We start from the raw sequence: 13081 nt of genomic DNA, 5'->3' as shown, positions 1-13081 counted from the left end.
GAAATCAGGACATTAGTTTGCCAACGTTTGCGTGCGATTTCTACGCAGCAGCAGGTGCAAGTGCATAAATTCTGTCCAAATTCAAATCGACGAATGTATACTGCGGCTGACAGTAATCAATGGGCTTGGAATCGATTTGAACCAAATTCTATCGAATGGTATATGCAAGCAATACGTAAACGCACGAGCCGTGGATTAAGAAAATCCTTCGCTATGTGCCATTCGACACGTGGCGCTAGACTGTGGTTGTACGTAACAGGAAAACAGTCTGCGAGAAGCAGCGTTGGTAGTCGAGTCGAGCGCTTTAGTTAGCGAGGCAATTACCACGAGTGAGCTCTTTCGGGGTTAATTTAATGCTTCAATCTATATCTAGACTATAGCCGATACGAAATTTGAATTGGGTACCGGAGAATAGAAACGAGACGATATGGACAATGATTTTCCCGTTGCGGTGAATGCCAGAAATAGGAAACTTTGCTTACGCTAAGTGGTATTCGAAAATGTGAGATTTAAAGATGAAAGCGAGATTTACGTTCTAGTAACGAAAATGATTATCGTTGCACAATAAATTAGTTGAGGCAATGTTTTAGACGTGACGTCCTATACACTAGAAGAAAACACTGTAAAAGGTCAAAAAAAGATAAACGCAATATCTCCTTTAGAGGACGAAAATAATTTAATTTAATTTGGTTCGATGTTTTTGATATTGTTCTGACTTTTTGCTAACATGTCCTGAAAGTAGTTCATAATTTCTGCGAAAAGAACGAAACAAAAAATCATGGCGATTCATAGTGTAACGGGATTTGCGCAACAATTTATTCACATGCAGTAGTAGGTATTGTCAACGCTATGTCGGTCGTTTAGTTAGAATGACGCTGAAGAGCAAAAGCAATATCACATGAATGCTGTAATTACAAATTCATATCAGCGTAAACATATGTTCAGGCGTAGTCTCAATTTAAGCATGCGGCTGTGCCTTCAGCCATATTTGTAATTTTATTTCTTCATCTTTGTATGGTGATGGTGGCGGTATGTTAGTTCCATGAGCGAACATCGGCAATTTTCCGGCTTTCGCTTGTTTCCAAGGTGAAGACGCAGAAAGAAAACAAGAATATAAGTAATACAGTTTGCATTTAAATCACTAATTGAGGTGAATCTAAATAAAACGGAACGAGATGGTGTTTATAAATATTAAGCTGCCACTTTGTCTTGATGGCTAAAATAGATCCAGGAATAAAACATAAAAGCATCAAATCAACTAGCATTCATCGAAATAGATAATGGCTCGTTGTTCGTCGGTGCTAAAAATTAAAATCTAGATAATCATTCATTGGTTGGTTAATAGATGGTGCGAATTATTTATGACATCTGTTATACCAAAGTCGGGCGGAGGGTCAAAATATCTCTATACTATAACGATAAAAAAGAAGAAAAACAAGTTATTTATATCCTTTAATTCTACTACTGTGTAGTAAAATTAAAGGATATAAATGACTTATTTTTCTTCTTTTTTATCGTTTCAGGTATTCAACTAAGACACTCAAATAAACATTAACTAATTAGTTAATCTATACTATAACTGCCCGTTCTATTTTGGTTTACATTACGATTCCCCTTTAATGTAATTGATCCTTTGACTTTGAATCAGAGTTTATGATGTACCAGATAGAGAAAGTACGGAGTTGTTGTGTTTTTAAGTGATATACGGGGAAGTTCAATAGGCTCGGACATTTCAGGTTTTCGGATAAAACTCAGTAAATACCGGCTCTATTATATCTATTTTTCTTTTAACGGGAAGAAAAACAATATCATGAGCAAAAACATACAAAGCAACAAAATTTGCGCTGCAAGGTTAATTTTCAAAATAGATAGTATTTTGTGTTCAAATTAGTTCAAGTCGAAAATTGTCGCCTATGCTCGGATTTGATCTATTAAAACGAGATTTCATTTTCGGTTTTTTGCTCAGCAGATTTGACTATAGCGCCGCTATGCAAATCCGTCATGACGGTTTTCTTATTGCAGCGACAGTGGTCTACTATTTCGTCGTTGAAACGCGATCCACGTGTTCTAACGCTTTCTGCGCTTCATTCACCAAAAGCGAAAATACCTGTACCTAGATATCCTCGTTGCGTCGTGTAAAGATTCATGAGAAGTAGGGAAAGGAGCGAGGAGGTCACTATACTTTACGTAACCACAGGTAGCACGTACAGCTATGTGCTTTCTGTACGGTGCTGCTCTTAGAGAGAGAGAATTATATAAATTATTCTCAGTTCACTGTTCTGACTGAAGTGCTTCTTTTGGCGACCTACTCACAACACGCTGCTTTTGCTGTATCCGCTGTAAGAGCAACCGCGATCGAATGGAATCTTTCGTTACTACAAATTTGAGCTTTCGTGACCAGAGTATTTGACCTTTCGGCGTTCGTGACGATTGTTGTGATGAACTTGAAGATGGAACTTCCTTGCATTTTCATTGTTACAACGCTCACCTAAGACTGCCGGGTATACAATTATTATATTGGAACGAAATATTTTCTGAGTAAGAAAAAAAAACACACAAGTACGCGTTTGCATTGGTTGAGTACATGGTTTAAAAATAACGTTCACATGACTCTCCTCTTCTCGCTATTGCCACACAGCAGAAAGATCAACATCATTCATAGTCCGAGTGACGATCGCACAGCACTGCTAAGCAGCTCCCCGACCAGATCTGTCATCATCGTTGTGCCTCTTAGCATTAGTCACAACATCGCCAGGTGAAAATCTTTATTCATTGAACAAATATCTAAGGTCTACGCCGACATTGATGCATGATGCTTGAGATGCCATTAGTTTTATTGTTCCATACCTTAACAGTTGCGAAACATTTGTGTTAGTTTGTAATAAAATTATTCAAAGTTTATAAATGATTCATTGAAAGTACCAACGCCGGCGTTGCTTTGTAGTATCAACAGTGGTTTCATGTGTAATACAATCGTTTTTTATGTTGGAAAACTATTGATTCGATGGAGGGTACAGCTTTGAACTTAAAAAAATAAAAAAAAATTAAATGTGTGACTATGGTTCTATTTATCATACTGAATAGCATTTAGAGAAAATAAATTTTGGAATAAAAAAAATGTAAAAAATCATCAATATCGTGCTTGGTAAATAGGACTGGATTGAAGAATTCCCTTTATCAAGCACGTGATCGTAACTGTATACACCAAGATTTCACATATTTTCCTTAGTAAGACTAGAGGACCGGGCGCGCGTTGTTGCGCCGTTCTAAAAAGGGGGTACATGCATAATCCTGAAGATTAATTATAATCTTGCAACCAAGAGCATTCTTTTTGACAACCCAAGGTATTCCTAAATCATGCTGCAAATTTCTAATCTAACGCATCAGCATTTGTGACTCGAGCAGCAAGTCCAACGTAACGAATTGGGTTTCATTACCAACCCTTAAAATGGTAATGTTGACAAAATCGTAATAAAATATCAGTGCAGTTCGATTGAAATCAGTTAAAATTTGATCAGAAACCATAAACTTAGTGTAATCTCAACATTATTTTCTTCATATTTTCATTTCAACCATGTATTTTCTCTTCAATTTTTTAAATTACCTTACTTTCATTTAATTTGACCCATTATCTAGACTTCACCGATTTATTCTTAACAATTTTGTTCCAAATTTATATAGTATGGTCTCGACTTATTGTTTGTAACTTCTTTGGGAAATGGCGTATGTGGTCAAACTAAAATCGTAACAAGTTTTCAGTTACTCTCCGACGTTTCGCTTTTTATTTTTAAAGCTTTTTCAAGGAATCGCTATAATCGTTGATATTTTACATATTTTGAAACAATTTTTAGTATTTATTTGCTACTCACTAACTAGCCTGTCCGTTGTCTGTATGATTTTGTCTGAAAATGTCTAAAATTGTCGCTGTTGTCGTATATTTCCACTTTAGGTTCCTGCATATGATAATTCTTATTGTAGATTTTGTTGTTGTATTCGTCTATTGCTAACCTGTAGTTTGTCATTTGTCGTGGATTTTTAGTATCTTTCGTCACAATTATTTTTTGGATTTCGTTCTGTTTCCGCACTATCGGGCTAAGAGGCACCTAATTTTACAATTATGTTTCTGTGTGTTGATATGTTTGGTTAGGCAGTTGGGGTGTAGGGGTGTTATTGATTTTACTTTGTACAGAGAATAGAATTCCGGCATAAATACTATTTAATCCTTCTACGTCTGTTCTTTTGTTTATTGCATTTGGATTATTGTATATGTGACACATCTCTAGTATGGCTAATGATGATCGTTTGTAGCTTTGGTCTAGTATTAATTTAATAACCTACCAGAGGCGGTTGGTTTGGCGTACCATCGGGTACTAATGGTCTGGTTTTCCTGTCTTATCAGTAGCATATCTAAGTATGGTAGGGTTTTATCCTTCTCCTCTTCGCACGTGAATTGTAGGTAGGGGTGGTATTTGTTGAAATCATCGATTATCTCTTGTATTTGGTTTTGGTGTACTGCTAGAAAGAGGTCGTCCACGTATTTTTTGATTACTGGAACTGTGATTGTTGTTGTTTCAAGCGTTGCTTTTATCAGTGTGTCCATCACTATTTCAGCCAAAATAGGCGAAAGAGGACTTCCCATTGCTGTTCCGTTTATTTGCTGGTAGAATTTGTTGTTGAATTGAAAATAGCTTGAATTTACGCAAAATTCTACTATTTCCAAAAACAAGTCTAAACATATGTTGGTTTTTGTTTTGATTTGTTGCCAGTTGTCGATGATTCCTTTGGTAATTAATTCTTGCGGAATGCTGGGGAACAGCGCAATCACATCGAGGGATATCATTACGTATTCCGGTGGTAATGTTATAGAATTTATGTATTCACAGAAGGCAAAAGAATCTGGGATGCTGTATTGACTGTCCATTGATGACTGCAGAATCCGGGATATGTATTTGGACAGCATATATGACGGTGCAGATATGTTGGGTACTACTGGCCGAAGCGGTATATTGGTTTTGTGCACTTTCGGTTGTCCGTAAATTCTAGGACAAGTGGCGGTGTTAGTTTTCAGTGAGCGGAACGTCTGGTTGTCTATGAGCTTTAAGTCGAACAGTCGTTGAGCAATGTTGTTATTACGGGATTGATATTTTGCTGTTGGATCTCGAGCTATTTCTTTATATGTGTTGGCATCTTGAAGTAGTTCGTTCATTTTCAGCTGATACGTGTCGGTAGGTTATTAAATTATTACTCGTTCCATCCTGTTAATCAAAAAATCAACACTGTGACAAACTTTATCACACGCGTTGACAAGCTTTCCACCGATTATACAACAGAACAAAAATACTCCATAATTGTAAACCATCTCAAAAATAACGACTACCCCAAAAACCTTATCAATAGATGCTGGAACCGATACAAACAAAAAGCAACAGCAATTACCAAAAATATACAACCAAACATAATTTATAAACCGTTCCCACATATAGACAATCTGTCCCCCCGCATTGCACAACTCCTAAAAACAGATTACCCTGAAATTCACTTAGCATATAGTACCAGATACAACGTCGGCATGCTACTCCCGCCGATAAAAGATACAATCCCAAATAAATTAAAACATAATGTTATTTATCAAATAAGCTGCCAGGACTGCACAGCCTCATACATCGGAGTGACAACCACGCATTTGAAAACCAGACTATCAGGACATCAAACAACCATAAACAAGCTGAACAAACTAATAGAAACAGGACACACATACACAGACAAAGAAATACAAGATCTCAGGGAAAAAACAGCCTTAATCGCCCACTGCATAGACGAAAAACATAGATTCGACCTCACATCCACAAAAATACTAGACCAAAGCTACAAACGATCATCATTAGCCATACTAGATATGTGTCACATATACAATAATCCAAATGCAATAAATAAAAGAACAGACTTAGAAGGATTAAATAGTATTTATGCCGGAATTCTATTCTCTGTACAAAGTAAAATCAATAACACCCCTACACCCCAACGGCCTAACCAAACATATCAACACACAGAAACATAATTGTAAAATTAGGTGCCTCTTAGCCCGATAGTGCGGAAACAGAACGAAATCCAAAAAATAATTGTGACGAAAGATACTAAAAATCCACGACAAATGACAAACTACAGGTTAGCAATAGACGAATACAACAACAAAATCTACAATAAGAATTATCATATGCAGGAACCTAAAGTGGAAATATACGACAACAGCGACAATTTTAGACATTTTCAGACAAAATCATACAGACAACGGACAGGCTAGTTAGTGAGTAGCAAATAAATACTAAAAATTGTTTCAAAATATGTAAAATATCAACGATTATTGCGATTCCTTGAAAAAGCTTTAAAAATAAAAAGCGAAACGTCGGAGAGTAACTGAAAACTTGTTACGATTTTGGTTTAACCACATACGCCATTTCCCAAAGAAGTTCCAAATTTATCTTATATTTCAGTATGGACGGCAACACTCGCGAGTTCGATTACTTTTTGAATATTGCAAAAAATTCTGTTTAATTTTTATGAGAGCCCTCCCCCCTTCCAGAGGGGAGAGGAATCTCAATACGTCAGAGAAAAAAATTTTGCCTCCAGTAATCCCCAAATTCATTTGCTTGGTTAATGGTCGAGTTATGGGAAAATTTTTGTTTTATTTGTATGGGAGCCCCCCTCTTAGAAGAAGGAGGTTTCTCAATCTACCATAGAAAAAAAATCTACCTTCAAAAACCTTCACATGTCAAATTTGGTTCCATTTGCTTGATTAGTTCCCGAGTTATGAAGAAATTTGTGTTCCATTTGCATGGGAGCCCTCCCTTCTAGAGGGGGAGGGGTCTCAAACCATGCAACATTCCTCACATCAAACGCATTGTGTATGCCAAGTTTCATCAAAATCCGTCGAGCGGTTTGCGAGTCTATACCGGACACACTAACAGCATTTCATTTTTATATACATATATAGATATTACGGGCATGTGGAGAAATATATGTAGTCTCCGTGTGTCTGTATGTAAGCGTAACATAAACATTACCTTTTTCCATTAGCGTATTTAACATGTTCCTTATTCTACATTTAGCAAGTATTTATCAATAACGTTTAATAAAAATGTCCATGGTTTGCAGCTGTCACCAAAACAATTACCAAGAACAGGATTCTCTGTTCATACAGGTATTATTTTGGGGTACTAGTTGTTCAAATGATTATTTAGCCTTGTCAGTTTGCATGAAGAGTCGTTCAAACAACCGGATGACGACGGTGCTACGAAACTTTCTACTAATGTATGCATTGAAAATGAACTGATCTCGGATTGCGTTGAAAAAAAAACTACAAAAGATAATTCAATGGAACAAATCTTCCTTAAATCCCACGTTTATTCAGCTTTCTATAAAAATGCTTCAACGCCCTGCCATAACTGATGAAAAATGTGTACCGGCATGTTCTTTAGCTCTTTCGTGGTCTTGGTGATAAGCTGCTTTTCCGTTTTAACCACGAAGTTATTGGAATAGTTCCTCAGTTTGAGCTTCAAGCAAAAAGATTCTCGCAGTTAGGGGATGTTGGGAGGGTTGGTTGTCTTCGGTATAAAGTTTATCTTCAGTCGTTTCATCTCCTCCAGTGATCTCTTGACGAGAAAGATCGAGCCCAAGTCCGGCTAAAAGACCACATCCTTCTTCGCGTGATACTTAGCCCCAAGCCGCAAGTCCCGAAGGAAAGAAGAGCCTCGTCAGTGATTGAAATGCAATGAAATGAAAGAAGAGCGGCTGAGACATTCCCTTCTCGTCATACATATGACGTTATCGTATACCTCCGCTTGAGCTGCTCCTTCTGGGTTATCGCTTGTTGCTCAAACACGGCCAGCCTAGACTGACGCTTGTACATAAAAATGTTCATTTTGGCCAGGTACCTCTACACCCTTTGGCCGGGCGGAGCGATGAGACCATCTTCCTCTTGGTGTTTCTGTTTAGCTTCTGCTACACTTTACGGTCGCGCAGCATCATCATTGGGCTATCGGAATAAGGCTTCCGTTCGACACTCTCGCCTTTCTCCAGAGGGGCGAGGATGTTGTAAATGCCGGATCAGTAATATTCGCCGGCCGGCACGAAGTATCTCCCGATATCGAACTTCTTCACTTCCGGGTGGAGCTAGTAGTACGAACAAAGTATCGAGCGTAGTTGCTTGACTGTCTTTGACATAGCTACTGCAAATCAATTGATAACGCCCCTAAATTTTGTCTGTACTCAACAGGGTTGCTACGATTGGCGATGCAAAGATGGATTTATCATCAGGCGCTTTGCTACTGATCCACAGTGGTACCGAATCGCAAAAACACGATAATTAGCTATTGCGTAAAAAATGTATAAATTTTCAAGGGCAGTGCCTTTGGAGAAGCTATTTCATAAAATATATCGCTTCTTTTTACACTATTAGTGTGTTTGTTTGTTTTTCAAACGTGTCCAAATTCTTTTTTTTCAGAAAAGTTGTTCAAAGCTCAGAAAACACACTAAAATGAGCTTGTTGAATATAATAAGTATCTTGTTTGTTGCTGATTGCGTAATTATTGTAGTTTCATTATTGATTATTGATTATGAAAAATTGAGACTGCTTGCTTCAAATCGCTGTATCTCTGGATAGGCAAACAATACCTCGTGGTGAAGAGAGATTTTTTGTGTAAAAAATTTGGGGAACACTATGGTATTTTTTTGAGATTCATTTGTATTCATTGAGAAAAAAAAGCAAACTTATATTTTAAATCGAATTAAAAAATATTTTGTGGCATATTTTTTTCGGATTCCTTGGCCAATTTCCTTTGTAAATATGATAATATTTTTTGTCCTTTTCCCATCAATTTTCCAACACAAACAACCATTAGGAAGACAAATCTCGGACCATCAGTAGTTTTCAGTTTATCATAGCTCGACCCATGGAACAAATTTCATCTTTCATCCCCCTGGCATTAATGCACTGTCCCAAGATAGGTCTACAAAATAAATTGGGCGCAGCAGGACCTGGGCGTTCGCAATAAACTACAGAAACTTTAAATCATAGCGTCGCGCCCGCTTCCCGACCCTTGAAACTAGTGCGCAGTATTTATAACGGAAATCTGTCGCCAAACCCGTAAAACCGACACTAGGAAATATTATTATTGTGAATTAAATGTAATTAATTGACTTAAGTGACTTAATTTTTGCATTTGCTACCTTAGCCACCTATCAATCATTGTAATCATTATGGAATGAACCATTCAAAATTCGGTTCATATCCGAGAAGGTCGATTAGATGGGCCTCGGCCACTTCGCGTGGAATATGATCCATATTTTAATATACTGAACAACTTTGTCGAATATTTGGAACCAATAAAAATCGTGTGCACAGTTATTGAGCGGACTGATTTTAAAAAGGCTCTTTTTAAACATGTTATAATTCGCAACTTGTAACAGATAGATAGCGCAGATATTCAGCTAAGTTGCGCTAAATATGCTAAATATGCGCAATACTTTACTAACAAGCTTGCTCAAGGATTCCAAAAGCTCTCTTAAAAAATTACGCATTTTTTATGCAATAGCTAATGATCGCGTTTTTGCAATTCGGTACAATCGCATAAAAAATCGCTTAAATCAATCCATATTTTTAATGCATACGTTAGGTATCAATAAACAAAACAGTGGTGATCATAAAAATAAATTGCGTCAGAAATCGTTATATTTCAGTGATAAATTTTACCCGATGCAGCTTCAGTTAATACTCTTTCTTTTGCGGTATGGAGGCTGACTGTTATAAAAATAGAGTTTGTCTGATTTGGGGTTACATACTCACTCTGACAAGTATAAGTCTACCATAGCAAGAAAATCTTACCTAATACATGAGGTAACTTCTGACATCAACGAAGGCAGAGCACAAAAGCTTCATTGGTGACATAATTCTATTGATTTGATTTTAATATAACTATACTGTTGAACGTCAGAAACGATGAAACCCAGAAAATTGCTATTTTCATCAATTTCTATATGTGAGGTACTACCCAATCGTTCCTCTTACCACGTTTTCAAGTCATTTACCAAATTTGTATAAATGTGTTCGAATTATTGACCCATATTGCAGTACAAAATGTTATCCACGAGAAATGCACAATAATTGGGGGTCATCCTTTCTGCACGACACGATTGAATTGTTTTAATCATCTGAATGTTCTTCCATAACATTACTTTTACTAAAAGCAAAACCTTGGGTATTAACGTCTTTAAGACTTAAATCTTCTTTATCTACAGATTTCGCAGCTGGTTTTTAGTGTATAGCAGCGGTTCCCAACCTTTTTCGATTCGCGAACCCCCTGGCGGATTTCCCTATACTATTCTGCAGCGAACTAAAGTTTTGGCGAACCCCCATTTGGGAAACGCTGATGTATAGGACAATTATGGGGCTAGTGTAGCGATCCCACTGACCGAGATTTGTGACGATTAGTGGCTTGTTAGATCAGTGGTTGTGTGTGTTTAGTAGCTGAGAGCCGGGGTGGCGCTTGCCGTATCAAGAATTCCTCTCCATTGTACTCGGTCCTGGGCTACTCGTCAATTCGTTACGTGTCTTGACACACGCAAGTCGGTTTTAACCTGATTGAGCAACGTGCTAGCGTTGGCCCCTCTGTTCCTAGTGCTGATGGGCTTCTTGAAGAGAACGCATTTTACTGCCAGTCGTTCGGCATCCTTGCGACGTGGCCGGCCCACCGTAGGCTCCCAACTTTCACCAGGTGTACGATGGGAATCTCTCCAAGTAGTGCCTGTAGCTCGTGATTCATACGTCTCCGCCACTCTCCGCTTTCCGTTTGTACCCCGCCAAAAATAGTCCGCAACACCTTTCGTTCAAATACGGCTAGTGCACGTATGTCTTCCGTAAGCAAAGTTACTGTTTCAAGTCCGTAGAGGACTACCGGTCTGATTAGTGTTTTGTACATCGTCAGCTTTGTGCAGCGGCGTATGTTCCTTGATCGAAGCGTCTTGCGGAGGGAAAAGTAGGCTCGAGCTTAAATGCGTCGTACTCGGCGGTGACCAGAGATCCCAAATATACGAACTCATCAACCACTTCCAGTACATCGCCGTCAATAGTCACTGTCCATGGGAGGCAAACGTTGCTTTCTCTTGAGCCTCGTCCTACCATATATTTGGTTTTCGATGCATTGATTTGCAACTCTATCTCCCTAGATCAGTGGTTACTTTTAGTATTATTATAGGGCCCTATTTTGTAAGTCACATCGAGTCACTTTGCTCAACTGGTCTACTTTTGGTATTATATAAATCACACGCGACAAAATTTGGTCGAATAAATCGACTGAGTCGACCATTAAAAAGCTAGTGACCCAACTATCAGCAAGTGACGCCTAAACTTGCTTTGTTTTGGTCGTACATGCCACATTGAGTCGCTATGCTGTCTTTTTTCCCCGGACTCGACACTCGACAGTGACGGGGTCGATTAGATTTGCTCGACATGAGTTACATAATAGGGTCCATAATCTCAGAATAACCCGAAATCAGCACTGGACTGGCTCAAAGTGAGTGGTGGTGTGTAGAAGTTTTCTTGAAAAATAGGTATGAATGAATGTTTGGATCGGTCATTCAATTACATGCCATAGATACAGGACTTTTGAACAGTCAATTTGACCGATTTATTTATTCGTCTAAAATAAAATAGCTTCCAGTTATTCCAGCTTCCAGTATGTACCTATCTCCCGTTTATGTATGTTTAGACTAAAAGTAGTAATTTTCAATAGTAATTCAACTTTAACACACGAGAATTGCAAAACAAGGCAGTTTCAATTCGCAGAATAATATTTCACAGTGTGAAATTCACACATTCACCGTATAATCCGCTGTTGACACGAATACTAGTGAACCTCCAGGTTATTGCTAAAGTCGACAAACGGAAAATAGATTTCGAAATATGTATGTTTGTCCCACTATTGCTTCCTCTTGTTCGCCGCTGTCTCGACCGACCGAGTTCTCCGTGATTGCCTGTTATATGACACCCATCCACTAATTTGTAAGGTAAACAACGGTTAACGGCGTCATCGGCTGTGAGTGAAACCTGACTTCGGCCGGCGGTACGGTAGCGGCGAACGGCGAGAGATGACAACAGTAATAATCGCTTTAAAGCTCCCCAAAGATGTGTTGGGGTCGGAAAGGTAGTGTCACTGGGACACAAGGCTGTGTTAAAAATAGCGTATTTCTTGCAGTGATAATTGAGGGCTTTGCCACCTTTCTGCAGATATGAGTAAATTATTGATCGGGTTTGCTGGTATGGTGAAGCGGTACACTTTGTAATACATTTTTCGTAATGTTATTTGACACTATACAGATGTGATGGTTAAATTGATTTTAGACGGTCTTGTGAAGGACATTGCGCCGTTCTTGAGTAACTGATAGGAGTGAACAGTCGCGGCAGTATTTAGTGCCTACATGCCTATAAGTTAAAAATGGATGCGTTTTATTTATATGACTTCTAATGAAATCAAAGGATGCACATACAGTTGTTTTGAATGTGATATTTATATTATTTGAAACTTACGGAAATGTTATATGATTCATTTTAATACAAAAGATAATATAAAGATGATTTGTTTACATTTAACTTCTCGGTCTTTCTCAAATGTTGGTCGAGACTGAAAAAAATCATTTCATTTCTATCCCTATCCCTATCAAAACGTCACAAACCTAAGGTGAAATTAGTCGTCATCGATTCTGCAAATTTCAAAAACAGTTTTTTTGTTTGAAACAAAAATTTTGTTCACGAAAATATATTGGCTGTGTTCTGATTGGCAAGAAGAACGCAGTGAATACATTTTTATAAACAGAACCACGCTTTTGGGACAAAAACTGTTTCCGAAATTGGGCTCTCCGACGAAAAGTTAATGACTACTAGTTTCCCGTTAATTATATAGCGTCAAGCAAAACTGCACGAGAGCTTCCTCACTTTACTGGTCTAAACGAACGATAACGTCGGATGAGTAATTGTCAGTTTTTTCCGGTTTTCATTTGTACAAATCTTTATATTTTTAAAAGTGATAAA

At 38.0% G+C, this 13081-nt stretch overlaps 1 protein-coding gene across 8 annotated transcripts in view; it reads left to right on the top strand.

Moving 5' to 3' along the window:
• The window catches only part of LOC128737961 (serine/threonine-protein kinase 10), a 79429-nt gene that overhangs the window by 22025 nt on the left and 44323 nt on the right, over nucleotides 1–13081 (top strand). The window lies entirely within an intron of this gene.

This window comes from Sabethes cyaneus, chromosome 2 (genome assembly GCF_943734655.1).
Source record: "Sabethes cyaneus chromosome 2, idSabCyanKW18_F2, whole genome shotgun sequence".
In the NCBI taxonomy this organism is placed as follows: domain Eukaryota; kingdom Metazoa; phylum Arthropoda; class Insecta; order Diptera; family Culicidae; genus Sabethes; species Sabethes cyaneus.
Note: the sequence above shows the minus strand (reverse complement) of the source record. Positions and strands in the feature narration are given on the sequence as shown.